This window comes from Eucyclogobius newberryi, unplaced genomic scaffold, assembly GCF_026437365.1.
Source record: "Eucyclogobius newberryi isolate DKJ021-1_F unplaced genomic scaffold, fEucNew1.0.hap1 SCAF_20, whole genome shotgun sequence".
In the NCBI taxonomy this organism is placed as follows: Eukaryota; Metazoa; Chordata; class Actinopteri; order Gobiiformes; family Gobiidae; genus Eucyclogobius; species Eucyclogobius newberryi.
In genome coordinates this window covers 26,771,077-26,796,717 of record NW_027315835.1, presented here as the reverse complement: position 1 = coordinate 26,796,717, position 25,641 = coordinate 26,771,077, and the positions used below count along the sequence as shown (strand labels likewise).

The 25,641-nt window shown below is 41.8% G+C and overlaps 43 non-coding genes across 43 annotated transcripts; 11 read left to right on the top strand and 32 right to left on the bottom strand.

The window, feature by feature from the left end:
• Positions 1-118: 118 nt before the first annotated feature.
• Positions 119-191, top strand: trnar-ucg (transfer RNA arginine (anticodon UCG)). Its single transcript has one exon. It is a non-coding gene; the product is annotated as a tRNA-Arg (tRNA).
• A 979-nt stretch (positions 192-1,170) lies between these two features.
• Positions 1,171-1,244, bottom strand: trnat-ugu (transfer RNA threonine (anticodon UGU)). Its single transcript has one exon. It is a non-coding gene; the product is annotated as a tRNA-Thr (tRNA).
• Positions 1,245-1,480: 236 nt separating this feature from the next.
• Positions 1,481-1,554, bottom strand: trnat-cgu (transfer RNA threonine (anticodon CGU)). The gene has a single exon. It is a non-coding gene; the product is annotated as a tRNA-Thr (tRNA).
• Positions 1,555-2,867: 1,313 nt separating this feature from the next.
• Positions 2,868-2,941, bottom strand: trnat-ugu (transfer RNA threonine (anticodon UGU)). Its single transcript has one exon. It is a non-coding gene; the product is annotated as a tRNA-Thr (tRNA).
• Positions 2,942-3,177: 236 nt separating this feature from the next.
• trnat-cgu (transfer RNA threonine (anticodon CGU)) lies at positions 3,178-3,251 on the bottom strand. Its single transcript has one exon. It is a non-coding gene; the product is annotated as a tRNA-Thr (tRNA).
• A 262-nt stretch (positions 3,252-3,513) lies between these two features.
• On the top strand, positions 3,514-3,586 carry trnar-ucg (transfer RNA arginine (anticodon UCG)). Its single transcript has one exon. It is a non-coding gene; the product is annotated as a tRNA-Arg (tRNA).
• A 980-nt stretch (positions 3,587-4,566) lies between these two features.
• On the bottom strand, positions 4,567-4,640 carry trnat-ugu (transfer RNA threonine (anticodon UGU)). Its single transcript has one exon. It is a non-coding gene; the product is annotated as a tRNA-Thr (tRNA).
• Positions 4,641-4,876: 236 nt separating this feature from the next.
• trnat-ugu (transfer RNA threonine (anticodon UGU)) lies at positions 4,877-4,950 on the bottom strand. Its single transcript has one exon. It is a non-coding gene; the product is annotated as a tRNA-Thr (tRNA).
• Positions 4,951-6,264: 1,314 nt separating this feature from the next.
• trnat-ugu (transfer RNA threonine (anticodon UGU)) lies at positions 6,265-6,338 on the bottom strand. Its single transcript has one exon. It is a non-coding gene; the product is annotated as a tRNA-Thr (tRNA).
• Positions 6,339-6,574: 236 nt separating this feature from the next.
• Positions 6,575-6,648, bottom strand: trnat-cgu (transfer RNA threonine (anticodon CGU)). The gene has a single exon. It is a non-coding gene; the product is annotated as a tRNA-Thr (tRNA).
• A 262-nt stretch (positions 6,649-6,910) lies between these two features.
• On the top strand, positions 6,911-6,983 carry trnar-ucg (transfer RNA arginine (anticodon UCG)). The gene has a single exon. It is a non-coding gene; the product is annotated as a tRNA-Arg (tRNA).
• Positions 6,984-7,963: 980 nt separating this feature from the next.
• On the bottom strand, positions 7,964-8,037 carry trnat-ugu (transfer RNA threonine (anticodon UGU)). Its single transcript has one exon. It is a non-coding gene; the product is annotated as a tRNA-Thr (tRNA).
• A 236-nt stretch (positions 8,038-8,273) lies between these two features.
• Positions 8,274-8,347, bottom strand: trnat-ugu (transfer RNA threonine (anticodon UGU)). Its single transcript has one exon. It is a non-coding gene; the product is annotated as a tRNA-Thr (tRNA).
• Positions 8,348-8,609: 262 nt separating this feature from the next.
• On the top strand, positions 8,610-8,682 carry trnar-ucg (transfer RNA arginine (anticodon UCG)). The gene has a single exon. It is a non-coding gene; the product is annotated as a tRNA-Arg (tRNA).
• Positions 8,683-9,661: 979 nt separating this feature from the next.
• Positions 9,662-9,735, bottom strand: trnat-ugu (transfer RNA threonine (anticodon UGU)). Its single transcript has one exon. It is a non-coding gene; the product is annotated as a tRNA-Thr (tRNA).
• A 236-nt stretch (positions 9,736-9,971) lies between these two features.
• On the bottom strand, positions 9,972-10,045 carry trnat-cgu (transfer RNA threonine (anticodon CGU)). Its single transcript has one exon. It is a non-coding gene; the product is annotated as a tRNA-Thr (tRNA).
• A 262-nt stretch (positions 10,046-10,307) lies between these two features.
• Positions 10,308-10,380, top strand: trnar-ucg (transfer RNA arginine (anticodon UCG)). The gene has a single exon. It is a non-coding gene; the product is annotated as a tRNA-Arg (tRNA).
• A 979-nt stretch (positions 10,381-11,359) lies between these two features.
• trnat-ugu (transfer RNA threonine (anticodon UGU)) lies at positions 11,360-11,433 on the bottom strand. The gene has a single exon. It is a non-coding gene; the product is annotated as a tRNA-Thr (tRNA).
• Positions 11,434-11,669: 236 nt separating this feature from the next.
• On the bottom strand, positions 11,670-11,743 carry trnat-cgu (transfer RNA threonine (anticodon CGU)). Its single transcript has one exon. It is a non-coding gene; the product is annotated as a tRNA-Thr (tRNA).
• A 262-nt stretch (positions 11,744-12,005) lies between these two features.
• Positions 12,006-12,078, top strand: trnar-ucg (transfer RNA arginine (anticodon UCG)). Its single transcript has one exon. It is a non-coding gene; the product is annotated as a tRNA-Arg (tRNA).
• Positions 12,079-13,057: 979 nt separating this feature from the next.
• Positions 13,058-13,131, bottom strand: trnat-ugu (transfer RNA threonine (anticodon UGU)). Its single transcript has one exon. It is a non-coding gene; the product is annotated as a tRNA-Thr (tRNA).
• A 237-nt stretch (positions 13,132-13,368) lies between these two features.
• On the bottom strand, positions 13,369-13,442 carry trnat-cgu (transfer RNA threonine (anticodon CGU)). The gene has a single exon. It is a non-coding gene; the product is annotated as a tRNA-Thr (tRNA).
• A 262-nt stretch (positions 13,443-13,704) lies between these two features.
• On the top strand, positions 13,705-13,777 carry trnar-ucg (transfer RNA arginine (anticodon UCG)). The gene has a single exon. It is a non-coding gene; the product is annotated as a tRNA-Arg (tRNA).
• A 976-nt stretch (positions 13,778-14,753) lies between these two features.
• On the bottom strand, positions 14,754-14,827 carry trnat-agu (transfer RNA threonine (anticodon AGU)). The gene has a single exon. It is a non-coding gene; the product is annotated as a tRNA-Thr (tRNA).
• A 369-nt stretch (positions 14,828-15,196) lies between these two features.
• Positions 15,197-15,270, bottom strand: trnat-ugu (transfer RNA threonine (anticodon UGU)). Its single transcript has one exon. It is a non-coding gene; the product is annotated as a tRNA-Thr (tRNA).
• Positions 15,271-15,507: 237 nt separating this feature from the next.
• Positions 15,508-15,582, bottom strand: trnat-cgu (transfer RNA threonine (anticodon CGU)). The gene has a single exon. It is a non-coding gene; the product is annotated as a tRNA-Thr (tRNA).
• A 262-nt stretch (positions 15,583-15,844) lies between these two features.
• Positions 15,845-15,917, top strand: trnar-ucg (transfer RNA arginine (anticodon UCG)). The gene has a single exon. It is a non-coding gene; the product is annotated as a tRNA-Arg (tRNA).
• A 964-nt stretch (positions 15,918-16,881) lies between these two features.
• Positions 16,882-16,955, bottom strand: trnat-agu (transfer RNA threonine (anticodon AGU)). The gene has a single exon. It is a non-coding gene; the product is annotated as a tRNA-Thr (tRNA).
• Positions 16,956-17,323: 368 nt separating this feature from the next.
• Positions 17,324-17,397, bottom strand: trnat-ugu (transfer RNA threonine (anticodon UGU)). The gene has a single exon. It is a non-coding gene; the product is annotated as a tRNA-Thr (tRNA).
• Positions 17,398-17,634: 237 nt separating this feature from the next.
• trnat-cgu (transfer RNA threonine (anticodon CGU)) lies at positions 17,635-17,708 on the bottom strand. Its single transcript has one exon. It is a non-coding gene; the product is annotated as a tRNA-Thr (tRNA).
• Positions 17,709-19,009: 1,301 nt separating this feature from the next.
• Positions 19,010-19,083, bottom strand: trnat-agu (transfer RNA threonine (anticodon AGU)). Its single transcript has one exon. It is a non-coding gene; the product is annotated as a tRNA-Thr (tRNA).
• Positions 19,084-19,451: 368 nt separating this feature from the next.
• trnat-ugu (transfer RNA threonine (anticodon UGU)) lies at positions 19,452-19,525 on the bottom strand. The gene has a single exon. It is a non-coding gene; the product is annotated as a tRNA-Thr (tRNA).
• Positions 19,526-19,762: 237 nt separating this feature from the next.
• trnat-cgu (transfer RNA threonine (anticodon CGU)) lies at positions 19,763-19,836 on the bottom strand. Its single transcript has one exon. It is a non-coding gene; the product is annotated as a tRNA-Thr (tRNA).
• Positions 19,837-20,098: 262 nt separating this feature from the next.
• On the top strand, positions 20,099-20,171 carry trnar-ucg (transfer RNA arginine (anticodon UCG)). The gene has a single exon. It is a non-coding gene; the product is annotated as a tRNA-Arg (tRNA).
• A 978-nt stretch (positions 20,172-21,149) lies between these two features.
• trnat-agu (transfer RNA threonine (anticodon AGU)) lies at positions 21,150-21,223 on the bottom strand. Its single transcript has one exon. It is a non-coding gene; the product is annotated as a tRNA-Thr (tRNA).
• A 368-nt stretch (positions 21,224-21,591) lies between these two features.
• On the bottom strand, positions 21,592-21,665 carry trnat-ugu (transfer RNA threonine (anticodon UGU)). Its single transcript has one exon. It is a non-coding gene; the product is annotated as a tRNA-Thr (tRNA).
• A 236-nt stretch (positions 21,666-21,901) lies between these two features.
• trnat-cgu (transfer RNA threonine (anticodon CGU)) lies at positions 21,902-21,975 on the bottom strand. Its single transcript has one exon. It is a non-coding gene; the product is annotated as a tRNA-Thr (tRNA).
• A 262-nt stretch (positions 21,976-22,237) lies between these two features.
• On the top strand, positions 22,238-22,310 carry trnar-ucg (transfer RNA arginine (anticodon UCG)). The gene has a single exon. It is a non-coding gene; the product is annotated as a tRNA-Arg (tRNA).
• A 979-nt stretch (positions 22,311-23,289) lies between these two features.
• Positions 23,290-23,363, bottom strand: trnat-agu (transfer RNA threonine (anticodon AGU)). The gene has a single exon. It is a non-coding gene; the product is annotated as a tRNA-Thr (tRNA).
• A 368-nt stretch (positions 23,364-23,731) lies between these two features.
• trnat-ugu (transfer RNA threonine (anticodon UGU)) lies at positions 23,732-23,805 on the bottom strand. The gene has a single exon. It is a non-coding gene; the product is annotated as a tRNA-Thr (tRNA).
• Positions 23,806-24,041: 236 nt separating this feature from the next.
• trnat-cgu (transfer RNA threonine (anticodon CGU)) lies at positions 24,042-24,115 on the bottom strand. The gene has a single exon. It is a non-coding gene; the product is annotated as a tRNA-Thr (tRNA).
• A 262-nt stretch (positions 24,116-24,377) lies between these two features.
• trnar-ucg (transfer RNA arginine (anticodon UCG)) lies at positions 24,378-24,450 on the top strand. Its single transcript has one exon. It is a non-coding gene; the product is annotated as a tRNA-Arg (tRNA).
• A 980-nt stretch (positions 24,451-25,430) lies between these two features.
• On the bottom strand, positions 25,431-25,504 carry trnat-agu (transfer RNA threonine (anticodon AGU)). The gene has a single exon. It is a non-coding gene; the product is annotated as a tRNA-Thr (tRNA).
• Positions 25,505-25,641: the final 137 nt, after the last annotated feature.

Genomic DNA, 25,641 nt, shown 5'->3' with positions numbered 1-25,641 from the left:
TAGTCTTGTGTAGAACTTAGTTTCTCCCGAAGTCGGACGGGCTTCCGGAAGAAGGTGAAGAGGGCATGGAAAAATATTGGCATGCTGCATTCCAATGTGCCTGTTCAGACGAAACCAGGACCACGTGGCCTAATGGATAAGGCGTCTGACTTCGGATCAGAAGACTGAAGGTTCGAATCCCTTCGTGGTTGTAAGAGGACTGTTGATGGTTGTGAAAGGCAATACCTGACATTGTGCAATAGAATCTTCCCTTTTCAAAGCACAATTTCAAGAAAACATATCAGATCTGCTCAATGGGAAATTGGCACACTGCTCCTTGGAAACAGAATAAAAGGAAATTGCTATGGCTGAGCAAAAGAATATGTCTGTTTGCCGTAACCCGACCGACCCGCTATGAAACTAGCCGACTGAAAAAAAGATATCAGCAGTTTGTTGAAAATACGTCGAAATCTTTTATTTTTCAATTATTTCGCCGACTCACTGACCGGTCACTCCTGAATCACCGTGTCGAATATTTTTATCACACTTGTAAACCTGACTTTCATCTCAAAGGACTGAAGACGCACCGCGTAACACATGTGGATCTTCCCTTTCAGTCCTCCACATGTGTCTGTAACAAAATAGAGCGCGCGTAGGAGTCTTCTCATTGCCATTTACGAGTTGATTTGGCCTTGTCGGCGCCACTGACATGTCCATAGTAATGTCACGCTCTGTCAGGGTGTGAAATTTGACTTAGGCAAATGCATTTTGGGATGCCGCATGTTCCCCCCGCTCGCCTTAGCTACCAAAATAAAGGATAGCGGCGTACAAAAGGTCGATTGAAATATCTTAAAATCGTGAGATTTAGTCTCCCGATCGGGTTGATAGAGACGTTTTTCGTCATTGACTGTTGAAGCCTGACCCCTGGTGGTCACTCCGACTCAAAAAATGACAAAATTGGGATCTTTTTTTTTGCCTTCAACGTAAAAAAAACAAGAATTTGCCTACCGTCCGACCCAGATGAAAAATGTTGACTCGGGTTACAGCAAACAGACAATTTATTTGGGGTAGCCTAATGTAGGATATGTGCCTTCAATAGACTTGAAATAAATATGTAGGTGTCGGATTCCTCCGTGGTTTGCCAAGAAATGTTGTAGCTTCCTTTTTCATAGGAAAGAACACAATATCAAAAGGCACTGCTGGGATTTGAACCCAGGATCTCCTGTTTACAAGACAGGCACTTTGACCAACTAAGCTACAGCGCCAATGTTATTGACTTTTAGAACAAAATTTGAAAAAAAAAATCCAGCATAAAATGAATGGAATGTCAGTAGGCTATCGTTAAGGGAGCCTGCTCCACAAAAAAAACAACAACAGAAGAGCAAATATTGAGCTTGTAGTCTAATGAACTTGGATGAAAAGGATTAAGGATCAGAGTCCTTCGAAATTAGCTTAGCCTTCTTGTTGTTTACAAATTCGTACCAAAGAACCTACTGTAAAAAGGCACTGCTGGGATTTGAACCCAGAATCTCCTGTTTACGAGACAGGCACTTTGACCAACTAAGCTACAGTGCCAAGAGAAGCAATGTTTTAAAGCCCTGATGTGACAAAATATTCCACCATATTGACAAAATTCCGTCCCGCCCAGTTTTTTTAAATATCCAATGTTCATCATGCAAATCTGCACCGATTCCCTGGGCGGCCTGAAAATGGCTTTTTAGTCTTGTGTAGAACTTAGTTTCTCCCGAAGTCGGACGGGCTTCCGGAAGAAGGTGAAGAGGGCATGGAAAGATATTGGCATGCTGCATTCCAATGTGCCTGTTCAGACGAAACCAGGACCACGTGGCCTAATGGATAAGGCGTCTGACTTCAGCTCAGAAGACTGAGGGTTCGAATCCCTTCGTGGTTGTAAGAGGACTGTTGATGGTTGTGAAAGGCAACACCTGACAATGTGCATTAGAATCTTCCCTTTTCAAAGCACAATTTCAAGAAAACATATCAGATATGCTCAATGGGAAATTGGCACACTGCTCCTTGGAAACAGAATAAAAGGAAATTGCTAAGGCTGAGCAAAAGAATATGTCTGTTTGCCGTAACCCAACCGACCCGCTATGAAACTAGCCGACTGAAAAAAAAATATCAGCAGTTTGTTGAAAATACGTCAAAATCTTTTATTTTTCAATTATTTCGCCGACTCACTGACCGGTCATTCCTGAATCACCGTGTCGAATATTTTTATCACACTTGTAAACCTGACTTTCATCTCAAAGGACTGAAGACGCACCGCGTAACATATGTGGATCTTCCTTTTCAGTCCTCCACATGTGTCTGTAACAAAATAGAGCGCGCGTAGGAGTCTTCTCATTGCCATTTACGAGTTGATTTGGCATGGTCGGCGCCACTGACATGTCCATAGTAATGTCACGCTCTGTCAGGGTGTGAAATTTGACTTACGCAAATGCATTCTGGGATGCCGCATGTTCCCCCCGCTCGCCTTAGCTACCAAAATAAAGGATAGCGGCGTACAAAAGGTCGATTGAAATATCTTAAAATCGTGAGATTTAGTCTCCCGATCGGGTTGATAGAGACGTTTTTTGTCATTGACTGTTGAAGCCTGACCCCTGGTGGTCACTCCGACTCAAAAAATGACAAAATTGGGATCTTTTTTTTTGCCTTCAACGTAAAAAAAACAAGAATTTGCCTACCGTCCGACCCAGATGAAAAATGTTGACTCGGGTTACAGCAAACAGACAATTTATTTGGGGTAGCCTAATGTAGGATATGTGCCTTCAATAGACTTGAAATAAATATGTAGGTGTCGGATTCCTCCGTGGTTTGCCAAGAAATGTTGTAGCTTCCTTTTTCATAGGAAAGAACACAATATCAAAAGGCACTGCTGGGATTTGAACCCAGGATCTCCTGTTTACAAGACAGGCACTTTGACCAACTAAGCTACAGCGCCAATGTTATTGACTTTTAGAACAAAATTTGAAAAAAAAATTCCAGCATAAAATGAATGGAATGTCAGTAGGCTATCGTTAAGGGAGCCTGCTCCACAAAAAAAACAACAACAGAAGAGCAAATATTGAGCTTGTAGTCTAATGAACTTGGATGAAAAGGATTAAGGATCAGAGTCCTTCGAAATTAGCTTAGCCTTCTTGTTGTTTACAAATTCGTACCAAAGAACCTACTGTAAAAAGGCACTGCTGGGATTTGAACCCAGAATCTCCTGTTTACGAGACAGGCACTTTGACCAACTAAGCTACAGTGCCAAGAGAAGCAATGTTTTAAAGCCCTGATGTGACAAAATATTCCACCATATTGACAAAATTCCGTCCCGCCCAGTTTTTTTTAAATATCCAATGTTCATCATGCAAATCTGCACCGATTCCCTGGGCGGCCTGAAAATGGCTTTTTAGTCTTGTGTAGAACTTAGTTTCTCCCGAAGTCGGACGGGCTTCCGGAAGAAGGTGAAGAGGGCATGGAAAAATATTGGCATGATGCATTCCAATGTGCCTGTTCAGACGAAACCAGGACCACGTGGCCTAATGGATAAGGCGTCTGACTTCGGCTCAGAAGACTGAGGGTTCGAATCCCTTTGTGGTTGTAAGAGGACTATTGATGGTTGTGAAAGGCAACACTTGACAATGTGCATTAAAATCTTCCCTTTTCAAAGCACAATTTCAAGAAAACATATCAGATATGCTCAATGGGAAATTGGCACACTGCTCCTTGGAAACAGAATAAAAGGAAATTGCTAAGGCTGAGCAAAAGAATATGTCTGTTTGCCGTAACCCAACCGACCCGCTATGAAACTAGCCGACTGAAAAAAAAATATCAGCAGTTTGTTGAAAATACGTCAAAATCTTTTATTTTTCAATTATTTCGCCGACTCACTGACCGGTCATTCCTGAATCACCGTGTCGAATATTTTTATCACACTTGTAAACCTGACTTTCATCTCAAAGGACTGAAGACGCACCGCGTAACACATGTGGATCTTCCTTTTCAGTCCTCCACATGTGTCTGTAACAAAATAGAGCGCGCGTAGGAGTCTTCTCATTGCCATTTACGAGTTGATTTGGCATTGTCGGCGCCACTGACATGTCCATAGTAATGTCACGCTCTGTCAGGGTGTGAAATTTGACTTACGCAAATGCATTCTGGGATGCCGCATGTTCCCCCCGCTCGCCTTAGCTACCAAAATAAAGGATAGCGGCGTACAAAAGGTCGATTGAAATATCTTAAAATCGTGAGATTTAGTCTCCCGATCGGGTTGATAGAGACGTTTTTCGTCATTGACTGTTGAAGCCTGACCCCTGGTGGTCACTCCGACTCAAAAAATGACAAAATTGGGATCTTTTTTTTTGCCTTCAACGTAAAAAAAAACAAGAATTTGCCTACCGTCCGACCCAGATGAAAAATGTTGACTCGGGTTACAGCAAACAGACAATTTATTTGGGGTAGCCTAATGTAGGATATGTGCCTTCAATAGACTTGAAATAAATATGTAGGTGTCGGATTCCTCCGTGGTTTGCCAAGAAATGTTGTAGCTTCCTTTTTCATAGGAAAGAGCACAATGTGAAAAGGCACTGCTGGGATTTGAACCCAGGATCTCCTGTTTACAAGACAGGCACTTTGACCAACTAAGCTACAGCGCCAATGTTATTGACTTTTAGAACAAAATTTGAAAAAAAAATTCCAGCATAAAATGAATGGAATGTCAGTAGGCTTTCGTTAAGGGAGCCTGCTCCACAAAAAAAACAACAACAGAAGAGCAAATATTGAGCTTGTGGTCTAATGAACTTGGATGAAAAGGATTAAGGATCAGAGTCCTTCGAAATTAGCTTAGCCTTCTTGTTGTTTACAAATTCGTACCAAAGAACCTACTGTAAAAAGGCACTGCTGGGATTTGAACCCAGAATCTCCTGTTTACAAGACAGGCACTTTGCCCAACTAAGCTACAGTGCCAAGAGAAGCAATGTTTTAAAGCCCTGATGTGACAAAATATTCCACCATATTGACAAAATTCCGTCCCGCCCAGTTTTTTTTAAATATCCAATGTTCATCATGCAAATCTGCACCGATTCCCTGGGCGGCCTGAAAATGGCTTTTTAGTCTTGTGTAGAACTTAGTTTCTCCCGAAGTCGGACGGGCTTCCGGAAGAAGGTGAAGAGGGCATGGAAAAATATTGGCATGCTGCATTCCAATGTGCCTGTTCAGACCAAACCAGGACCACGTGGCCTAATGGATAAGGTGTCTGACTTCGGATCAGAAGACTGAGGGTTCGAATTCCTTCGTGGTTGTAAGAGGACTGTTGATGGTTGTGAAAGGCAATACCTGACAATGTGCAATAGAATCTTCCCTTTTCAAAGCACAATTTCAAGAAAACATATCAGATCTGCTCAATGGGAAATTGGCACACTGCTCCTTGGAAACAGAATAAAAGGAAATTGCTATGGCTGAGCAAAAGAATATGTCTGTTTGCCGTAACCCGACCGACCCGCTATGAAACTAGCCGACTGAAAAAAAGATATCAGCAGTTTGTTGAAAATACGTCGAAATCTTTTATTTTTCAATTATTTCGCCGACTCACTGACCGGTCATTCCTGAATCACCGTGTCGAATATTTTTATCACACTTGTAAACCTGACTTTCATCTCAAAGGACTGAAGACGCATCGCGTAACACATGTGGATCTTCCTTTTCAGTCCTCCACATGTGTCTGTAACAAAATAGAGCGCGCGTAGGAGTCTTCTCATTGCCATTTACGAGTTGATTTGGCCTTGTCGGCGCCACTGACATGTCCATAGTAATGTCACGCTCTGTCAGGGTGTGAAATTTGACTTACGCAAATGCATTCTGGGATGCCGCATGTTCCCCCCGTTCGCCTTAGCTACCAAAATAAAGGATAGCGGCGTACAAAAGGTCGATTGAAATATCTTAAAATCGTGAGATTTAGTCTCCCGATCGGGTTGATAGAGACGTTTTTCGTCATTGACTGTTGAAGCCTGACCCCTGGTGGTCACTCCGACTCAAAAAATGACAAAATTGGGATCTTTTTTTTTGCCTTCAACGTAAAAAAAACAAGAATTTGCCTACCGTCCGACCCAGATGAAAAATGTTGACTCGGGTTACAGCAAACAGACAATTTATTTGGGGTAGCCTAATGTAGGATATGTGCCTTCAATAGACTTGAAATAAATATGTAGGTGTCGGATTCCTCCGTGGTTTGCCAAGAAATGTTGTAGCTTCCTTTTTCATAGGAAAGAACACAATATCAAAAGGCACTGCTGGGATTTGAACCCAGGATCTCCTGTTTACAAGACAGGCACTTTGACCAACTAAGCTACAGCGCCAATGTTATTGACTTTTAGAACAAAATTTGAAAAAAAAATTCCAGCATAAAATGAATGGAATGTCAGTAGGCTATCGTTAAGGGAGCCTGCTCCACAAAAAAAACAACAACAGAAGAGCAAATATTGAGCTTGTAGTCTAATGAACTTGGATGAAAAGGATTAAGGATCAGAGTCCTTCGAAATTAGCTTAGCCTTCTTGTTGTTTACAAATTCGTACCAAAGAACCTACTGTAAAAAGGCACTGCTGGGATTTGAACCCAGAATCTCCTATTTACGAGACAGGCACTTTGACCAACTAAGCTACAGTGCCAAGAGAAGCAATGTTTTAAAGCCCTGATGTGACAAAATATTCCACCATATTGACAAAATTCCGTCCCGCCCAGTTTTTTTTAAATATCCAATGTTCATCATGCAAATCTGCACCGATTCCCTGGGCGGCCTGAAAATGGCTTTTTAGTCTTGTGTAGAACTTAGTTTCTCCCGAAGTCGGACGGGCTTCCGGAAGAAGGTGAAGAGGGCATGGAAAAATATTGGCATGCTGCATTCCAATGTGCCTGTTCAGACGAAACCAGGACCACGTGGCCTAATGGATAAGGCGTCTGACTTCGGCTCAGAAGACTGAGGGTTCGAATCCCTTTGTGGTTGTAAGAGGACTGTTGATGGTTGTGAAAGGCAACACCTGACAATGTGCATTAAAATCTTCCCTTTTCAAAGCACAATTTCAAGAAAACATATCAGATATGCTCAATGGGAAATTGGCACACTGCTCCTTGGAAACAGAATAAAAGGAAATTGCTAAGGCTGAGCAAAAGAATATGTCTGTTTGCCGTAACCCAACCGACCCGCTATGAAACTAGCCGACTGAAAAAAAAATATCAGCAGTTTGTTGAAAATACGTCAAAATCTTTTATTTTTCAATTATTTCGCCGACTCACTGACCGGTCATTCCTGAATCACCGTGTCGAATATTTTTATCACACTTGTAAACCTGACTTTCATCTCAAAGGACTGAAGACGCACCGCGTAACACATGTGGATCTTCCTTTTCAGTCCTCCACATGTGTCTGTAACAAAATAGAGCGCGCGTAGGAGTCTTCTCATTGCCATTTACGAGTTGATTTGGCATTGTCGGCGCCACTGACATGTCCATAGTAATGTCACGCTCTGTCAGGGTGTGAAATTTGACTTACGCAAATGCATTCTGGGATGCCGCATGTTCCCCCCGCTCGCCTTAGCTACCAAAATAAAGGATAGCGGCGTACAAAAGGTCGATTGAAATATCTTAAAATCGTGAGATTTAGTCTCCCGATCGGGTTGATAGAGACGTTTTTCGTCATTGACTGTTGAAGCCTGACCCCTGGTGGTCACTCCGACTCAAAAAATGACAAAATTGGGATCTTTTTTTTTGCCTTCAACGTAAAAAAAAACAAGAATTTGCCTACCGTCCGACCCAGATGAAAAATGTTGACTCGGGTTACAGCAAACAGACAATTTATTTGGGGTAGCCTAATGTAGGATATGTGCCTTCAATAGACTTGAAATAAATATGTAGGTGTCGGATTCCTCCGTGGTTTGCCAAGAAATGTTGTAGCTTCCTTTTTCATAGGAAAGAGCACAATGTGAAAAGGCACTGCTGGGATTTGAACCCAGGATCTCCTGTTTACAAGACAGGCACTTTGACCAACTAAGCTACAGCGCCAATGTTATTGACTTTTAGAACAAAATTTGAAAAAAAAATTCCAGCATAAAATGAATGGAATGTCAGTAGGCTTTCGTTAAGGGAGCCTGCTCCACAAAAAAAACAACAACAGAAGAGCAAATATTGAGCTTGTGGTCTAATGAACTTGGATGAAAAGGATTAAGGATCAGAGTCCTTCGAAATTAGCTTAGCCTTCTTGTTGTTTACAAATTCGTACCAAAGAACCTACTGTAAAAAGGCACTGCTGGGATTTGAACCCAGAATCTCCTGTTTACAAGACAGGCACTTTGACCAACTAAGCTACAGTGCCAAGAGAAGCAATGTTTTAAAGCCCTGATGTGACAAAATATTCCACCATATTGACAAAATTCCGTCCCGCCCAGTTTTTTTTAAATATCCAATGTTCATCATGCAAATCTGCACCGATTCCCTGGGCGGCCTGAAAATGGCTTTTTAGTCTTGTGTAGAACTTAGTTTCTCCCGAAGTCGGACGGGCTTCCGGAAGAAGGTGAAGAGGGCATGGAAAAATATTGGCATGCTGCATTCCAATGTGCCTGTTCAGACGAAACCAGGACCACGTGGCCTAATGGATAAGGTGTCTGACTTCGGATCAGAAGACTGAGGGTTCGAATCCCTTGGTGGTTGTAAGAGGACTGTTGATGGTTGTGAAAGGCAATACCTGACAATGTGCAATAGAATCTTCCCTTTTCAAAGCACAATTTCAAGAAAACATATCAGATCTGCTCAATGGGAAATTGGCACACTGCTCCTTGGAAACAGAATAAAAGGAAATTGCTATGGCTGAGCAAAAGAATATGTCTGTTTGCCGTAACCCGACCGACCCGCTATGAAACTAGCCGACTGAAAAAAAGATATCAGCAGTTTGTTGAAAATACGTCGAAATCTTTTATTTTTCAATTATTTCGCCGACTCACTGACCGGTCATTCCTGAATCACCGTGTCGAATATTTTTATCACACTTGTAAACCTGACTTTCATCTCAAAGGACTGAAGACGCATCGCGTAACACATGTGGATCTTCCTTTTCAGTCCTCCACATGTGTCTGTAACAAAATAGGGCGCACGTAGGAGTCTTCTCATTGCCATTTACGAGTTGATTTGGCCTTGTCGGCGCCACTGACATGTCCATAGTAATGTCACGCTCTGTCAGGGTGTGAAATTTGACTTACGCAAATGCATTCTGGGATGCCGCATGTTCCCCCCGTTCGCCTTAGCTACCAAAATAAAGGATAGCGGCGTACAAAAGGTCGATTGAAATATCTTAAAATCGTGAGATTTAGTCTCCCGATCGGGTTGATAGAGACGTTTTTCGTCATTGACTGTTGAAGCCTGACCCCTGGTGGTCACTCCGACTCAAAAAATGACAAAATTGGGATCTTTTTTTTTGCCTTCAACGTAAAAAAAACGAGAATTTGCCTACCGTCCGACCCAGATGAAAAATGTTGACTCGGGTTACAGCAAACAGACAATTTATTTGGGGTAGCCTAATGTAGGATATGTGCCTTCAATAGACTTGAAATAAATATGTAGGTGTCGGATTCCTCCGTGGTTTGCCAAGAAATGTTGTAGCTTCCTTTTTCATAGGAAAGAACACAATATCAAAAGGCACTGCTGGGATTTGAACCCAGGATCTCCTGTTTACAAGACAGGCACTTTGACCAACTAAGCTACAGCGCCAATGTTATTGACTTTTAGAACAAAATTTGAAAAAAAAATTCCAGCATAAAATGAATGGAATGTCAGTAGGCTATCGTTAAGGGAGCCTGCTCCACAAAAAAAACAACAACAGAAGAGCAAATATTGAGCTTGTAGTCTAATGAACTTGGATGAAAAGGATTAAGGATCAGAGTCCTTCGAAATTAGCTTAGCCTTCTTGTTGTTTACAAATTCGTACCAAAGAACCTACTGTAAAAAGGCACTGCTGGGATTTGAACCCAGAATCTCCTATTTACGAGACAGGCACTTTGACCAACTAAGCTACAGTGCCAAGAGAAGCAATGTTTTAAAGCCCTGATGTGACAAAATATTCCACCATATTGACAAAATTCCGTCCCGCCCAGTTTTTTTTAAATATCCAATGTTCATCATGCAAATCTGCACCGATTCCCTGGGCGGCCTGAAAATGGCTTTTTAGTCTTGTGTAGAACTTAGTTTCTCCCGAAGTCGGACGGGCTTCCGGAAGAAGGTGAAGAGGGCATGGAAAAATATTGGCATGCTGCATTCCAATGTGCCTGTTCAGACGAAACCAGGACCACGTGGCCTAATGGATAAGGCGTCTGACTTCGGCTCAGAAGACTGAGGGTTCGAATCCCTTCGTGGTTGTAAGAGGACTGTTGATGGTTGTGAAAGGCAACACCTGACAATGTGCATTAAAATCTTCCCTTTTCAAAGCACAATTTCAAGAAAACATATCAGATATGCTCAATGGGAAATTGGCACACTGCTCCTTGGAAAAAGAATAAAAGGAAATTGCTAAGGCTGAGCAAAAGAATATGTCTGTTTGCCGTAACCCAACCGACCCGCTATGAAACTAGCCGACTGAAAAAAAAATATCAGCAGTTTGTTGAAAATACGTCAAAATCTTTTATTTTTCAATTATTTCGCCGACTCACTGACCGGTCATTCCTGAATCACCGTGTCGAATATTTTTATCACACTTGTAAACCTGACTTTCATCTCAAAGGGCTGAAGACGCACCGCTTAACACATGTGGATCTTCCTTTTCAGTCCTCCACATGTGTCTGTAACAAAATAGAGCGCGCGTAGGAGTCTTCTCATTGCCATTTACGAGTTGATTTGGCATTGTCGGCGCCACTGACATGTCCATAGTAATGTCACGCTCTGTCAGGGTGTGAAATTTGACTTACGCAAATGCATTCTGGGATGCCGCATGTTCCCCCCGCTCGCCTTAGCTACCAAAATAAAGGATAGCGGCGTACAAAAGGTCGATTGAAATATCTTAAAATCGTGAGATTTAGTCTCCCGATCGGGTTGATAGAGACGTTTTTCGTCATTGACTGTTGAAGCCTGACCCCTGGTGGTCACTCCGACTCAAAAAATGACAAAATTGGGATCTTTTTTTTTGCCTTCAACGTAAAAAAAACAAGAATTTGCCTACCGTCCGACCCAGATGAAAAATGTTGACTCGGGTTACAGCAAACAGACAATTTATTTGGGGTAGCCTAATGTAGGATATGTGCCTTCAATAGACTTGAAATAAATATGTAGGTGTCGGATTCCTCCGTGGTTTGCCAAGAAATGTTGTAGCTTCCTTTTTCATAGGAAAGAGCACAATGTGAAAAGGCACTGCTGGGATTTGAACCCAGGATCTCCTGTTTACAAGACAGGCACTTTGACCAACTAAGCTACAGCGCCAATGTTATTGACTTTTAGAACAAAATTTGAAAAAAAAATTCCAGCATAAAATGAATGGAATGTCAGTAGGCTTTCGTTAAGGGAGCCTGCTCCACAAAAAAAACAACAACAGAAGAGCAAATATTGAGCTTCTGGTCTAATGAACTTGGATGAAAAGGATTAAGGATCAGAGTCCTTCGAAATTAGCTTAGCCTTCTTGTTGTTTACAAATTCGTACCAAAGAACCTACTGTAAAAAGGCACTGCTGGGATTTGAACCCAGAATCTCCTGTTTACGAGACAGGCACTTTGACCAACTAAGCTACAGTGCCAAGAGAAGCAATGTTTTAAAGCCCTGATGTGACAAAATATTCCACCATATTGACAAAATTCCGTCCCGCCCAGTTTTTTTTAAATATCCAATGTTCATCATGCAAATCTGCACCGATTCCCTGGGCGGCCTGAAAATGGCTTTTTAGTCTTGTGTAGAACTTAGTTTCTCCCGAAGTCGGACGGGCTTCCGGAAGAAGGTGAAGAGGGCATGGAAAAATATTGGCATGCTGCATTCCAATGTGCCTGTTCAGACAAAACCAAGACCACGTGGCCTAATGGATAAGGCGTCTGACTTCGGATCAGAAGACTGAGGGTTCGAATCCTTCCGTGGTTGTAAGAGGACTGTTGATGGTTGTGAAAGGCAATACCTGACAATGTGCATTAGAATCTTCCCTTTTCAAAGCACAATTTCAAGAAAACATATCAGATCTGCTCAATGGGAAATTGGCACACTGCTCCTTGGAAACAGAATAAAAGGAAATTGCTATGGCTGAGCAAAAGAATATGTCTGTTTGCCGTAACCCGACCGACCCGCTATGAAACTAGCCGACTGAAAAAAAGATATCAGCAGTTTGTTGAAAATACGTCGAAATCTTTTATTTTTCAATTATTTCGCCGACTCACTGACCGGTCATTCCTGAATCACCGTGTCGAATATTTTTATCACACTTGTAAACCTTACTTTCATCTCAAAGGACTGAAGACGCACCGCGTAACACATGTGGATCTTCCCTTTCAGTCCTCCACATGTGTCTGTAACAAAATAGAGCGCGCATAGGAGTCTTCTCATTGCCATTTACGAGTTGATTTGGCCTTGTCGGCGCCACTGACATGTCCATAGTAATGTCACGCTCTGTCAGGGTGTGAAATTTGACTTACGCAAATGCATTCTGGGATGCCGCATGTTCCCCCCGCTCGCCTTAGCTACCAAAATAAAGGATAGCGGCGTACAAAAGGTCGATTGAAATATCTTAAAATCGTGAGATTTAGTCTCCCGATCGGGTTGATAGAGACGTTTTTCGTCATTGACTGTTGAAGCCTGACCCCTGGTGGTCACTCCGACTCAAAAAATGACAAAATTGGGATCTTTTTTTTTGCCTTCAACGTAAAAAAAACAAGAATTTGCCTACCGTCCGACCCAGATGAAAAATGTTGACTCGGGTTACAGCAAACAGACAATTTATTTGGGGTAGCCTAATGTAGGATATGTGCCTTCAATAGACTTGAAATAAATATGTAGGTGTCGGATTCCTCCGTGGTTCACCAAGAAATGTTGTAGCTTCCTTTTTCATAGGAAAGAGCACAATGTGAAAAGGCACTGCTGGGATTTGAACCCAGGATCTCCTGTTTACAAGACAGGCACTTTGACCAACTAAGCTACAGCGCCAATGTTATTGACTTTTAGAACAAAATTTGAAAAAAAAATTCCAGCATAAAATGGATGGAATGTCAGTAGGCTTTCGTTAAGGGAGCCTGCTCCACAAAAAAAAAAAACAACAGAAGAGCAAATATTGAGCTTCTGGTCTAATGAACTTGGATGAAAAGGATTAAGGATCAGAGTCCTTCGAAATTAGCTTAGCCTTCTTGTTGTTTACAAATTCGTACCAAAGAACCTACTGTAAAAAGGCACTGCTGGGATTTGAACCCAGAATCTTCTGTTTACGAGACAGGCACTTTGACCAACTAAGCTACAGTGCCAAGAGAAGCAATGTTTTAAAGCCCTGATGTGACAAAATATTCCACCATATTGACAAAATTCCGTCCCGCCCAGTTTTTTTTAAATATCCAATGTTCATCATGCAAATCTGCACCGATTCCCTGGGCGGCCTGAAAATGGCTTTTTAGTCTTGTGTAGAACTTAGTTTCTCCCGAAGTCGGACGGGCTTCCGGAAGAAGGTGAAGAGGGCATGGAAAAATATTGGCATGCTGCATTCCAATGTGCCTGTTCAGACAAATCCAAGACCACGTGGCCTAATGGATAAGGCGTCTGACTTCGGATCAGAAGACTGAGGGTTCGAATCCCTTCGTGGTTGTAAGAGGACTATTGATGGTTGTGAAAGGCAATACCTGACAATGTGCATTAAAATCTTCCCTTTTCAAAGCACAATTTCAAGAAAACATATCAGATATGCTCAATGGGAAATTGGCACACTGCTCCTTGGAAACAGAATAAAAGGAAATTGCTAAGGCTGAGCAAAAGAATATGTCTGTTTGCCGTAACCCGACCGACCCGCTATGAAACTAGCCGACTGAAAAAAAAATAACAGCAGTTTGTTGAAAATACGTCAAAATCTTTTATTTTTCAATTATTTCGCCGACTCACTGACCGGTCATTCCTGAATCACCGTGTCGAATATTTTTATCACACTTGTAAACCTTACTTTCATCTCAAAGGACTGAAGACGCACCGCGTAACACATGTGGATCTTCCCTTTCAGTCCTCCACATGTGTCTGTAACAAAATAGAGCGCGCATAGGAGTCTTCTCATTGCCATTTACGAGTTGATTTGGCCTTGTCGGCGCCACTGAGATGTCCATAGTAATGTCACGCTCTGTCAGGGTGTGAAATTTGACTTACGCAAATGCATTCTGGGATGCCGCATGTTCCCCCCGCTCGCCTTAGCTACCAAAATAAAGGATAGCGGCGTACAAAAGGTCGATTGAAATATATTAAAATCGTGAGATTTAGTCTCCCGATCGGGTTGATAGAGACGTTTTTCGTCATTGACTGTTGAAGCCTGACCCCTGGTGGTCACTCCGACTCAAAAAATGACAAAATTGGGATCTTTTTTTTTGCCTTCAACGTAAAAAAAACAAGAATTTGCCTACCGTCCGACCCAGATGAAAAATGTTGACTCGGGTTACAGCTAACAGACAATTTATTTGGGGTAGCCTAATGTAGGATATGTGCCTTCAATAGACTTGAAATAAATATGTAGGTGTCGGATTCCTCCGTGGTTTGCCAAGAAATGTAGCTTCCTTTTTCATAGGAAAGAGCACAATGTGTAAAGGCACAGCTGGGATTTGAACCCAGGATCTCCTGTTTACTAGACAGGCACTTTGACCAACTAAGCCACAGCGCCAATGTTGACACATTTACGAGCAAAATTTTGCGGAAAAAACAGCGTTAAAGCCAGTGAGCTATTTGAGGGAGCCTAATCAATAAAAAAACTAAACACATAAGGCTCAATTTGAGCTTGTTGCCTCATGAACTTGGATCAAAAGATGTAGGGGACTGATTCCTTCGTTGTTGGCTAAGCCTTCCTATTCTTTGCAAATTTGTACCAAAGAACACAATGTAAAACGTTTACAAGACAGACACTTTGACCAACTAAGCTAAAATCAAGTAGCTGCTCTAATGGACTTGGATTAAAAGATTTAAGCGTGGGATTCCTTAGTGGTTAGCTAAGATGCATTGTTTGCATTTTCATACCAAAGAACACAATATCAAAAGGCACTGCTGGGATTTGAACCCAGGATCTCCTGTTTACAAGACAGGCACTTTGACCAACTAAGCTACAGCGCCAATGTTATTGACTTTTAGAACAAAATTTGAAAAAAAAATTCCAGCATAAAATGAATGGAATGTCAGTAGGCTATCGTTAAGGGAGCCTGCTCCACAAAAAAAAACAACAACAGAAGAGCAAATATTGAGCTTGTGGTCTAATGAACTTGGATGAAAAGGATTAAGGATCAGAGTCCTTCGAAATTAGCTTAGCCTTCTTGTCGTTTACAAATTCGTACCAAAGAACCTACTGTAACAAGGCACTGCTGGGATTTGAACCCAGAATCTCCTGTTTTACGAGACAGGCACTTTGACCAACTAAGCTACAGTGCCAAGAGAAGCAATGTTTTAAAGCCCTGATGTGACAAAATATTCCACCATATTGACAAAATTCCGTCCCGCCCAGTTTTTTTTAAATATCCAATGTTCATCATGCAAATCTGCACCGATTCCCTGGGCGGCCTGAAAATGGCTTTTTAGTCTTGTGTAGAACTTAGTTTCTCCCGAAGTCGGACGGGCTTCCGGAAGAAGGTGAAGAGGGCATGGAAGAATATTGGCATGCTGCATTCCAATGTGCCTGTTCAGGCGAAACCAGGACCACGTGGCCTAATGGATAAGGCGTCTGACTTCGGATCAGAAGACTGAGGGTTCGAATCCCTTCGTGGTTGTAAGAGGACTATTGATGGTTGTGAAAGGCAATACCTGACAATGTGCATTAAAATCTTCCCTTTTCAAGAAAACATATCAGATATGCTCAATGGGAAATTGGCACACTGCTCCTTGGAAACAGAATAAAAGGAAATTGCTAAGGCTGAGCAAAAGAATATGTCTGTTTGCCGTAACCCGACCGACCCGCTATGAAACTAGCCGACTGAAAAAAAAATAACAGCAGTTTGTTGAAAATACGTCAAAATCTTTTATTTTTCAATTATTTCGCCGACTCACTGACCGGTCATTCCTGAATCACCGTGTCGAATATTTTTTATCACACTTGTAAACCTGACTTTCATCTCAAAGGACTGAAGACGCACCGCTTAACACATGTGGATCTTCCTTTTCAGTCCTCCACATGTGTCTGTAACAAAATAGAGCGCGCGAAGGAGTCTTTTCATTGCCATTTACGAGTTGATTTGGCCTTGTCGGCGCCACTTACATGTCCATAGTAATGTCACACTCTGTCAGGGTGTGAAATTTGACTTACGCAAATGCATTCTGGGATGCCGCATGTTCCCCCCGCTCGCCTTAGCTACCAAAATAAAGGATAGCGGCGTACAAAAGGTCGATTGAAATATCTTAAAATCGTGAGATTTAGTCTCCTGATCGGGTTGATAGAGACGTTTTTCGTCATTGACTGTTGAAGCCTGACCCCTGGTGGTCACTCCGACTCAAAAAATGACAAAATTGGGATCTTTTTTTTTGCCTTCAACGTAAAAAAAACAAGAATTTGCCTACCGTCCGACCCAGATGAAAAATGTTGACTCGGGTTACAGCAAACAGACAATTTATTTGGGGTAGCCTAATGTAGGATATGTGCCTTCAATAGACTTGAAATAAATATGTAGGTGTCGGATTCCTCCGTGGTTTGCCAAGAAATGTAGCTTCCTTTTTCATAGGAAAGAGCACAATGTGTAAAGGCACTGCTGGGATTTGAACCCAGGATCTCCTGTTTACTAGACAGGCACTTTGACCAACTAAGCCACAGCGCCAATGTTGACACATTTACAAGCAAAATTTTGCGGAAAAAACAGCGTTAAAGCCAGTGAGCTATTTGAGGGAGCCTGCTCAATAAAAAACTAAACACAAAAGGCTCAATTTGAGCTTGTTGCCTCATGAACTTGGATCAAAAGATGTAGGGGACTGATTCCTTCGTTGTTGGCTAAGCCTTCCTATTCTTTGCAAATTTGTACCAAAGAACACAATGTAAAACGTTTACAAGACAGACACTTTGACCAACTAAGCTAAAATCAAGTAGCTGCTCTAATGGACTTGGATTAAAAGATTTAAGCGTGGGATTCCTTAGTGGTTAGCTAAGATGCATTGTTTGCATTTTCATACCAAAGAACACAATATCAAAAGGCACTGCTGGGATTTGAACCCAGGATCTCCTGTTTACAAGACAGGCACTTTGACCAACTAAGCTACAGCGCCAATGTTATTGACATTTAGAACAAAATTCGAAACAAAAATTCCAGCATAAAATGAATGGAATGTCAGTAGGCTATCGTTAAGGGAGCCTGCTCCACAAAAAAAAACAACAACAGAAGAGCAAATATTGAGCTTGTGGTCTAATGAACTTGGATGAAAAGGATTAAGGATCAGAGTCCTTCGAAATTAGCTTAGCCTTCTTGTTGTTTACAAATTCGTACCAAAGAACCTACTGTAAAAAGGCACTGCTGGGATTTGAACCCAGAATCTCCTGTTTACGAGACAGGCACTTTGACCAACTAAGCTACAGTGCCAAGAGAGGCAATGTTTTAAAGCCCTGATGTGACAAAATATTCCACCATATTGACAAAATTCCGTCCCGCCCAGTTTTTTTTAAATATCCAATGTTCATCATGCAAATCTGCACCGATTCCCTGGGCGGCCTGAAAATGGCTTTTTAGTCTTGTGTAGAACTTAGTTTCTCCCGAAGTCGGACGGGCTTCCGGAAGAAGGTGAAGAGGGCATGGAAAAATATTGGCATGCTGCATTCCAATGTGCCTGTTCAGACGAAACCAGGACCACGTGGCCTAATGGATAAGGCGTCTGACTTTGGATCAGAAGACTGAGGGTTCGAATCCCTTCGTTGTTGTAAGAGGACTGTTGATGGTTGTGAAAGGCAATACCTGACAATGTGCATTAGAATCTTCGCACAATTTCAAGAAAACATATCAAATATGCTCAATGGGAAATTGGCACACTGCTCCTTGGAAACAGAATAAAAGGAAATTGCTAAGGCTGAGCAAAAGAATATGTCTGTTTGCCGTAACCCGACCGACCTGCTATGAAACTAGCCGACTGAAAAAAAAATAACAGCAGTTTGTTGAAAATACGTCAAAATCTTTTATTTTTCAATTATTTCGCCGACTCACTGACCGGTCATTCCTGAATCACCGTGTCGAATATTTTTATCACACTTGTAAACCTGACTTTCATCTCAAAGGACTGAAGACGCACCGCTTAACACATGTGGATCTTCCTTTTCAGTCCTCCACATGTGTCTGTAACAAAATAGAGCGCGCGTAGGAGTCTTCTCATTGCCATTTACGAGTTGATTTGGCCTTGTCGGCGCCACTGACATGTCCATAGTAATGTCACGCTCTGTCAGGGTGTGAAATTTGACTTACGCAAATGCATTCTGGGATGCCGCATGTTCCCCCCGCTCGCCTTAGCTACCAAAATAAAGGATAGCGGCGTACAAAAGGTCGATTGAAATATCTTAAAATCGTGAGATTTAGTCTCCCGATCGGGTTGATAGAGACGTTTTTCGTCATTGACTGTTGAAGCCTGACCCCTGGTGGTCACTCCGACTCAAAAAATGACAAAATTGGGATCTTTTTTTTTGCCTTCAACGTAAAAAAAACAAGAATTTGCCTACCGTCCGACCCAGATGAAAAATGTTGACTCGGGTTACAGCAAACAGACAATTTATTTGGGGTAGCCTAATGTAGGATATGTGCCTTCAATAGACTTGAAATAAATATGTAGGTGTCGGATTCCTCCGTGGTTTGCCAAGAAATGTAGCTTCCTTTTTCATAGGAAAGAGCACAATGTGTTAAGGCACAGCTGGGATTTGAACCCAGGATCTCCTGTTTACTAGACAGGCACTTTGACCAACTAAGCCACAGCGCCAATGTTGACACATTTACAAGCAAAATTTTGCGGAAAAAACAGCGTTAAAGCCAGTGAGCTATTTGAGGGAGCCTAATCAATAAAAAACTAAACACATAAGGCTCAATTTGAGCTTGTTGCCTCATGAACTTGGATCAAAAGATGTAGGGGACTGATTCCTTCGTTGTTGGCTAAGCCTTCCTATTCTTTGCAAATTTGTACCAAAGAACACAATGTAAAACGTTTACAAGACAGACACTTTGACCAACTAAGCTAAAATCAAGTAGCTGCTCTAATGGACTTGGATTAAAAGATTTAAGCGTGGGATTCCTTAGTGGTTAGCTAAGATGCATTGTTTGCATTTTCATACCAAAGAACACAATTTCAAAAGGCACTGCTGGGATTTGAACCCAGGATCTCCTGTTTACAAGACAGGCGCTTTGACCAACTAAGCTACAGCGCCAATGTTATTGACTTTTAGAACAAAATTTGAAAAAAAAATTCCAGCATAAAATGAATGGAATGTCAGTAGGCTATTGTTAAGGGAGCCTGCTCCACAAAAAAAAAAAAAAACAGAAGAGCAAATATTGAGCTTGTGGTCTAATGAACTTGGATGAAAAGGATTAAGGATCAGAGTCCTTCGAAATTAGCTTAGCCTTCTTGTTGTTTACAAATTCGTACCAAAGAACCTACTGTAAAAAGGCACTGCTGGGATTTGAACCCAGAATCTCCTGTTTACGAGACAGGCACTTTGACCAACTAAGCTACAGTGCCAAGAGAAGCAATGTTTTAAAGCCCTGATGTGACAAAATATTCCACCATATTGACAAAATTCCGTCCCGCCCAGTTTTTTTTAAATATCCAATGTTCATCATGCAAATCTGCACCGATTCCCTGGGCGGCCTGAAAATGGCTTTTTAGTCTTGTGTAGAACTTAGTTTCTCCCGAAGTCGGACGGGCTTCCGGAAGAAGGTGAAGAGGGCATGGAAAAATATTGGCATGCTGCATACCAATGTGCCTGTTCAGACGAAACCAGGACCACGTGGCCTAATGGATAAGGCGTCTGACTTCGGATCAGAAGACTGAGGGTTCGAATCCCTTCGTGGTTGTAAGAGGACTGTTGATGGTTGTGTAAGGCAATACCTGACAATGTGCATTAGAATCTTCCCTTTTCAAAGCACAATTTCAAGAAAACATGTCAGATATGCTCAATGGGAAATTGGCACACTGCTCCTTGGAAACAGAATAAAAGGAAATTGCTAAGGCTGAGCAAAAGAATATGTCTGTTTGCCGTAACCCGACCGACCCGCTATGAAACTAGCCGAATGAAAAAAAATAACAGCAGTTTGTTGAAAATACGTCAAAATCTTTTATTTTTCAATTATTTCGCCGACTCACTGACCGGTCATTCCTGAATCACCGTGTCGAATATTTTTATCACACTTGTAAACCTGACTTTCATCTCAAAGGACTGAAGACGCACCGCTTAACACATGTGGATCTTCCTTTTCAGTCCTCCACATGTGTCTGTAACAAAATAGAGCGCGCGTAGGAGTCTTCTCATTGCCATTTACGAGTTGATTTGGCCTTGTCGGCGCCACTGACATGTCCATAGTAATGTCACGCTCTGTCAGGGTGTGAAATTTGACTTACGCAAATGCATTCTGGGATGCCGCATGTTCCCCCCGCTCGCCTTAGCTACCAAAATAAAGGATAGCGGCGTACAAAAGGTCGATTGAAATATCTTAAAATCGTGAGATTTAGTCTCCCGATCGGGTTGATAGAGACGTTTTTCGTCATTGACTGTTGAAGCCTGACCCCTGGTGGTCACTCCGACTCAAAAAATGACAAAATTGGGATCTTTTTTTTTGCCTTCAACGTAAAAAAAACAAGAATTTGCCTACCGTCCGACCCAGATGAAAAATGTTGACTCGGGTTACAGCAAACAGACAATTTATTTGGGGTAGCCTAATGTAGGATATGTGCCTTCAATAGACTTGAAATAAATATGTAGGTGTCTGATTCCTCCGTGGTTTGCCAAGAAATGTTGTAGCTTCCTTTTTCATAGGAAAGAGCACAATGTGTAAAGGCACTGCTGGGCTTTGAACCCAGGATCTCCTGTTTACTAGACAGGCACTTTGACCAACTAAGCCACAGCGGCAATGTTGACACATTTACAAGCAAAATTTTGCAGAAAAAACAGCGTTAAAGCCAGTGAGCTATTTGAGGGAGCCTGCTCAATAAAAAACTAAACACAAAAGGCTCAATTTGAGCTTGTTGCCTCATGAACTTGGATCAAAAGATGTAGGGGACTGATTCCTTCGTTGTTGGCTAAGCCTTCCTATTCTTTGCAAATTTGTACCAAAGAACACAATGTAAAACGTTTACAAGACAGACACTTTGACCAACTAAGCTAAAATCAAGTAGCTGCTCTAATGGACTTGGATTAAAAGATTTAAGCGTGGGATTCTTTAGTGGTTAGCTAAGATGCATTGTTTGCATTTTCATACCAAAGAACACAATATCAAAAGGCACTGCTGGGATTTGAACCCAGGATCTCCTGTTTACAAGACAGGCACTTTGACCATCTAAGCTACAGCGCCAATGTTATTGACTTTTAGAACAAAATTTGAAACAAAAATTCCAGCATAAAATGAATGGAATGTCAGTAGGCTATCGTTAAGGGAGCCTGCTCCACAAAAAAAAAAACAACAGAAGAGCAAATATTGAGCTTGTGGTCTAATGAACTTGGATGAAAAGGATTAAGGATCAGAGTCCTTCGAAATTAGCTTAGCCTTCTTGTTGTTTACAAATTCGTACCAAAGAACCTACTGTAAAAAGACACTGCTGGGATTTGAACCCAGAATCTCCTGTTTACGAGACAGGCACTTTGACCAACTAAGCTACAGTGCCAAGAGAAGCAATGTTTTAAAGCCCTGATGTGACAAAATATTCCACCATATTGACAAAATTCCGTCCCGCCCAGTTTTTTTTAAATATCCAATGTTCATCATGCAAATCTGCACCGATTCCCTGGGCGGCCTGAAAATGGCTTTTTAGTCTTGTGTAGAACTTAGTTTCTCCCGAAGTCGGACGGGCTTCCGGAAGAAGGTGAAGAGGGCATGGAAAAATATTGGCATGCTGCATTCCAATGTGCCTGTTTAGACGAAACCAGGACCACGTGGCCTAATGGATAGGGCTTCTGACTTCGGGTCAGAAGACTGAGGGTTCGAATCCCTTCGTGGTTGAAAGAGGACTGTTGATGGTTGTGAAAGGCAATACCTGACAATGTGCATTAAAATCTTCCCTTTTCAAAGCACAATTTCAAGAAAACATATCAGATATGCTCAATGGGAAATTGGCACACTGCTCCTTGGAAACAGAATAAAAGGAAATTGCTAAGGCTGAGCAAAAGAATATGTCTGTTTGCCGTAACCCGACCGACCCGCTATGAAACTAGCCGACTGAAAAAAAAATAACAGCAGTTTGTTGAAAATACTTCAAAATCTTTTATTTTTCAATTATTTCGCCGACTCACTGACCGGTCATTCCTGAATCACCGTGTCGAATATTTTTATCACACTTGTAAACCTGACTTTCATCTCAAAGGACTGAAGACGCACCGCTTAACACATGTGGATCTTCCTTTTCAGTCCTCCACATGTGTCTGTAACAAAATAGAGCGCGCGTAGGAGTCTTCTCATTGCCATTTACGAGTTGATTTGGCCTTGTCGGCGCCACTGACATGTCCATAGTAATGTCACGCTCTGTCAGGGTGTGAAATTTGACTTACGCAAATGCATTCTGGGATGCCGCATGTTCCCCCCGCTCGCCTTAGCTACCAAAATAAAGGATAGCGGCGTACAAAAGGTCGATTGAAATATCTTAAAATCGTGAGATTTAGTCTCCCGATCGGGTTGATAGAGACGTTTTTCGTCATTGACTGTTGAAGCCTGACCCCTGGTGGTCACTCCGACTCAAAAAAATGACAAAATTGGGATCTTTTTTTTGCCTTCAACGTAAAAAAAACAAGAATTTGCCTACCGTCCGACCCAGATGAAAAATGTTGACTCGGGTTACAGCAAACAGACAATTTATTTGGGGTAGCCTAATGTAGGATATGTGCCTTCAATAGACTTGAAATAAATATGTAGGTGTCGGATTCCTCCGTGGTTTGCCAAGAAATGTTGTAGCTTTCTTTTTCATAGGAAAGAGCACAATGTGTAAAGGCACTGCTGGGATTTGAACCCAGGATCTCCTGTTTACTAGACAGGCACTTTGACCAACTAAGCCACAGCGCCAATGTTGACACATTTACAAACAAAATTTTGCGGAAAAAACAGCGTTAAAGCCAGTGAGCTATTTGAGGGAGCCTGCTCAATAAAAAACTAAACACAAAAGGCTCAATTTGAGCTTGTTGCCTCATGAACTTGGATCAAAAGATGTAGGGGACTGATTCCTTCGTTGTTGGCTAAGCCTTCCTATTCTTTGCAAATTTGTACCAAAGAACACAATGTAAAACGTTTACAAGACAGACACTTTGACCAACTAAGCTAAAATCAAGTAGCTGCTCTAATGGACTTGGATTAAAAGATTTAAGCGTGGGATTCCTTAGTGGTTAGCTAAGATGCATTGTTTGCATTTTCATACCAAAGAACACAATATCAAAAGGCACTGCTGGGATTTGAACCCAGGATATCCTGTTTACAAGACAGGCACTTTGACCATCTAAGCTACAGCGCCAATGTTATTGACTTTTAGAACAAAATTTGAAACAAAAATTCCAGCATAAAATGAATGGAATGTCAGTAGGCTATCGTTAAGGGAGCCTGCTCCACAAAAAAAACAACAACAGAAGAGCAAATATTGAGCTTGTGGTCTAATGAACTTGGATGAAAAGGATTAAGGATCAGAGTCCTTCGAAATTAGCTTAGCCTTCTTGTTGTTTACAAATTCGTACCAAAGAACCTACTGTAAAAAGACACTGCTGGGATTTGAACCCAGAATCTCCTGTTTACGAGACAGGCACTTTGACCAACTAAGCTACAGTGCCAAGAGAAGCAATGTTTTAAAGCCCTGATGTGACAAAATATTCCACCATATTGACAAAATTCCGTCCCGCCCAGTTTTTTTTAAATATCCAATGTTCATCATGCAAATCTGCACCGATTCCCTGGGCGGCCTGAAAATGGCTTTTTAGTCTTGTGTAGAACTTAGTTTCTCCCGAAGTCGGACGGGCTTCCGGAAGAAGGTGAAGAGGGCATGGAAAAATATTGGCATGCTGCATTCCAATGTGCCTGTTCAGACGGAACCAGGACCACGTGGCCTAATGGATAAGGCTTCTGACTTCGGATCAGAAGACTGAGGGTTCGAATCCCTTCGTGGTTGTAAGAGGACTGTTGATGGTTGTGAAAGGCAATACCTGACAATGTGCATTAAAATCTTCCCTTTTCAAAGCACAATTTCAAGAAAACATATCAGATATGCTCAATGGGAAATTGGCACACTGCTCCTTGGAAACAGAATAAAAGGAAATTGCTAAGGCTGAGCAAAAGAATATGTCTGTTTGCCGTAACCCGACCGACCCGCTATGAAACTAGCCCACTGGAAAAAAAAATACCAGCAGTTTGTTGAAAATACGTCAAAATCTTTTATTTTTCAATTATTTCGCCGACTCACTGACCGGTCATTCCTGAATCACCATGTTGAATATTTTTATCACACTTGTAAACCTGACTTTCATCTCAAAGGACTGAAGATGCACCGCGTAACACATGTGGATCTTCCTTTTCAGTCCTCCACATGTGTCTGTAACAAAATAGAGCGCGCGTAGGAGTCTTCTCATTGCCATTTACGAGTTGATTTGGCCTTGTCGGCGCCACTGACATGTCCATAGTAATGTCACGCTCTGTCAGGGTGTGAAATTTGACTTACGCAAATGCATTCTGGGATGCCGCATGTTCCCCCCGCTCGCCTTAGCTACCAAAATAAAGGATAGCGGCGTACAAAAGGTCGATTGAAATATCTTAAAATCGTGAGATTTAGTCTCCCGATCGGGTTGATAGAGACGTTTTTCGTCATTGACTGTTGAAGCCTGACCCCTGGTGGTCACTCCGACTCAAAAAATGACAAAATTGGGATCTTTTTTTTTGCCTTCAACGTAAAAAAAACAAGAATTTGCCTACCGTCCGACCCAGATGAAAAATGTTGACTCGGGTTACAGCAAACAGACAATTTATTAGGGGTAGCCTAATGTAGGATATGTGCCTTCAATAGACTTGAAATAAATATGTAGGTGTCGGATTCCTCCGTGGTTTGCCAAGAAATGTTGTAGCTTCCTTTTTCATAGGAAAGAGCACAATGTGTAAAGGCACTGCTGGGCTTTGAACCCAGGATCTCCTGTTTACTAGACAGGCACTTTGACCAACTAAGCCACAGCGCCAATGTTGACACATTTACAAGCAAAATTTTGCAGAAAAAACAGCGTTAAAGCCAGTGAGCTATTTGAGGGAGCCTGCTCAATAAAAAACTAAACACAAAAGGCTCAATTTGAGCTTGTTGCCTCATGAACTTGGATCA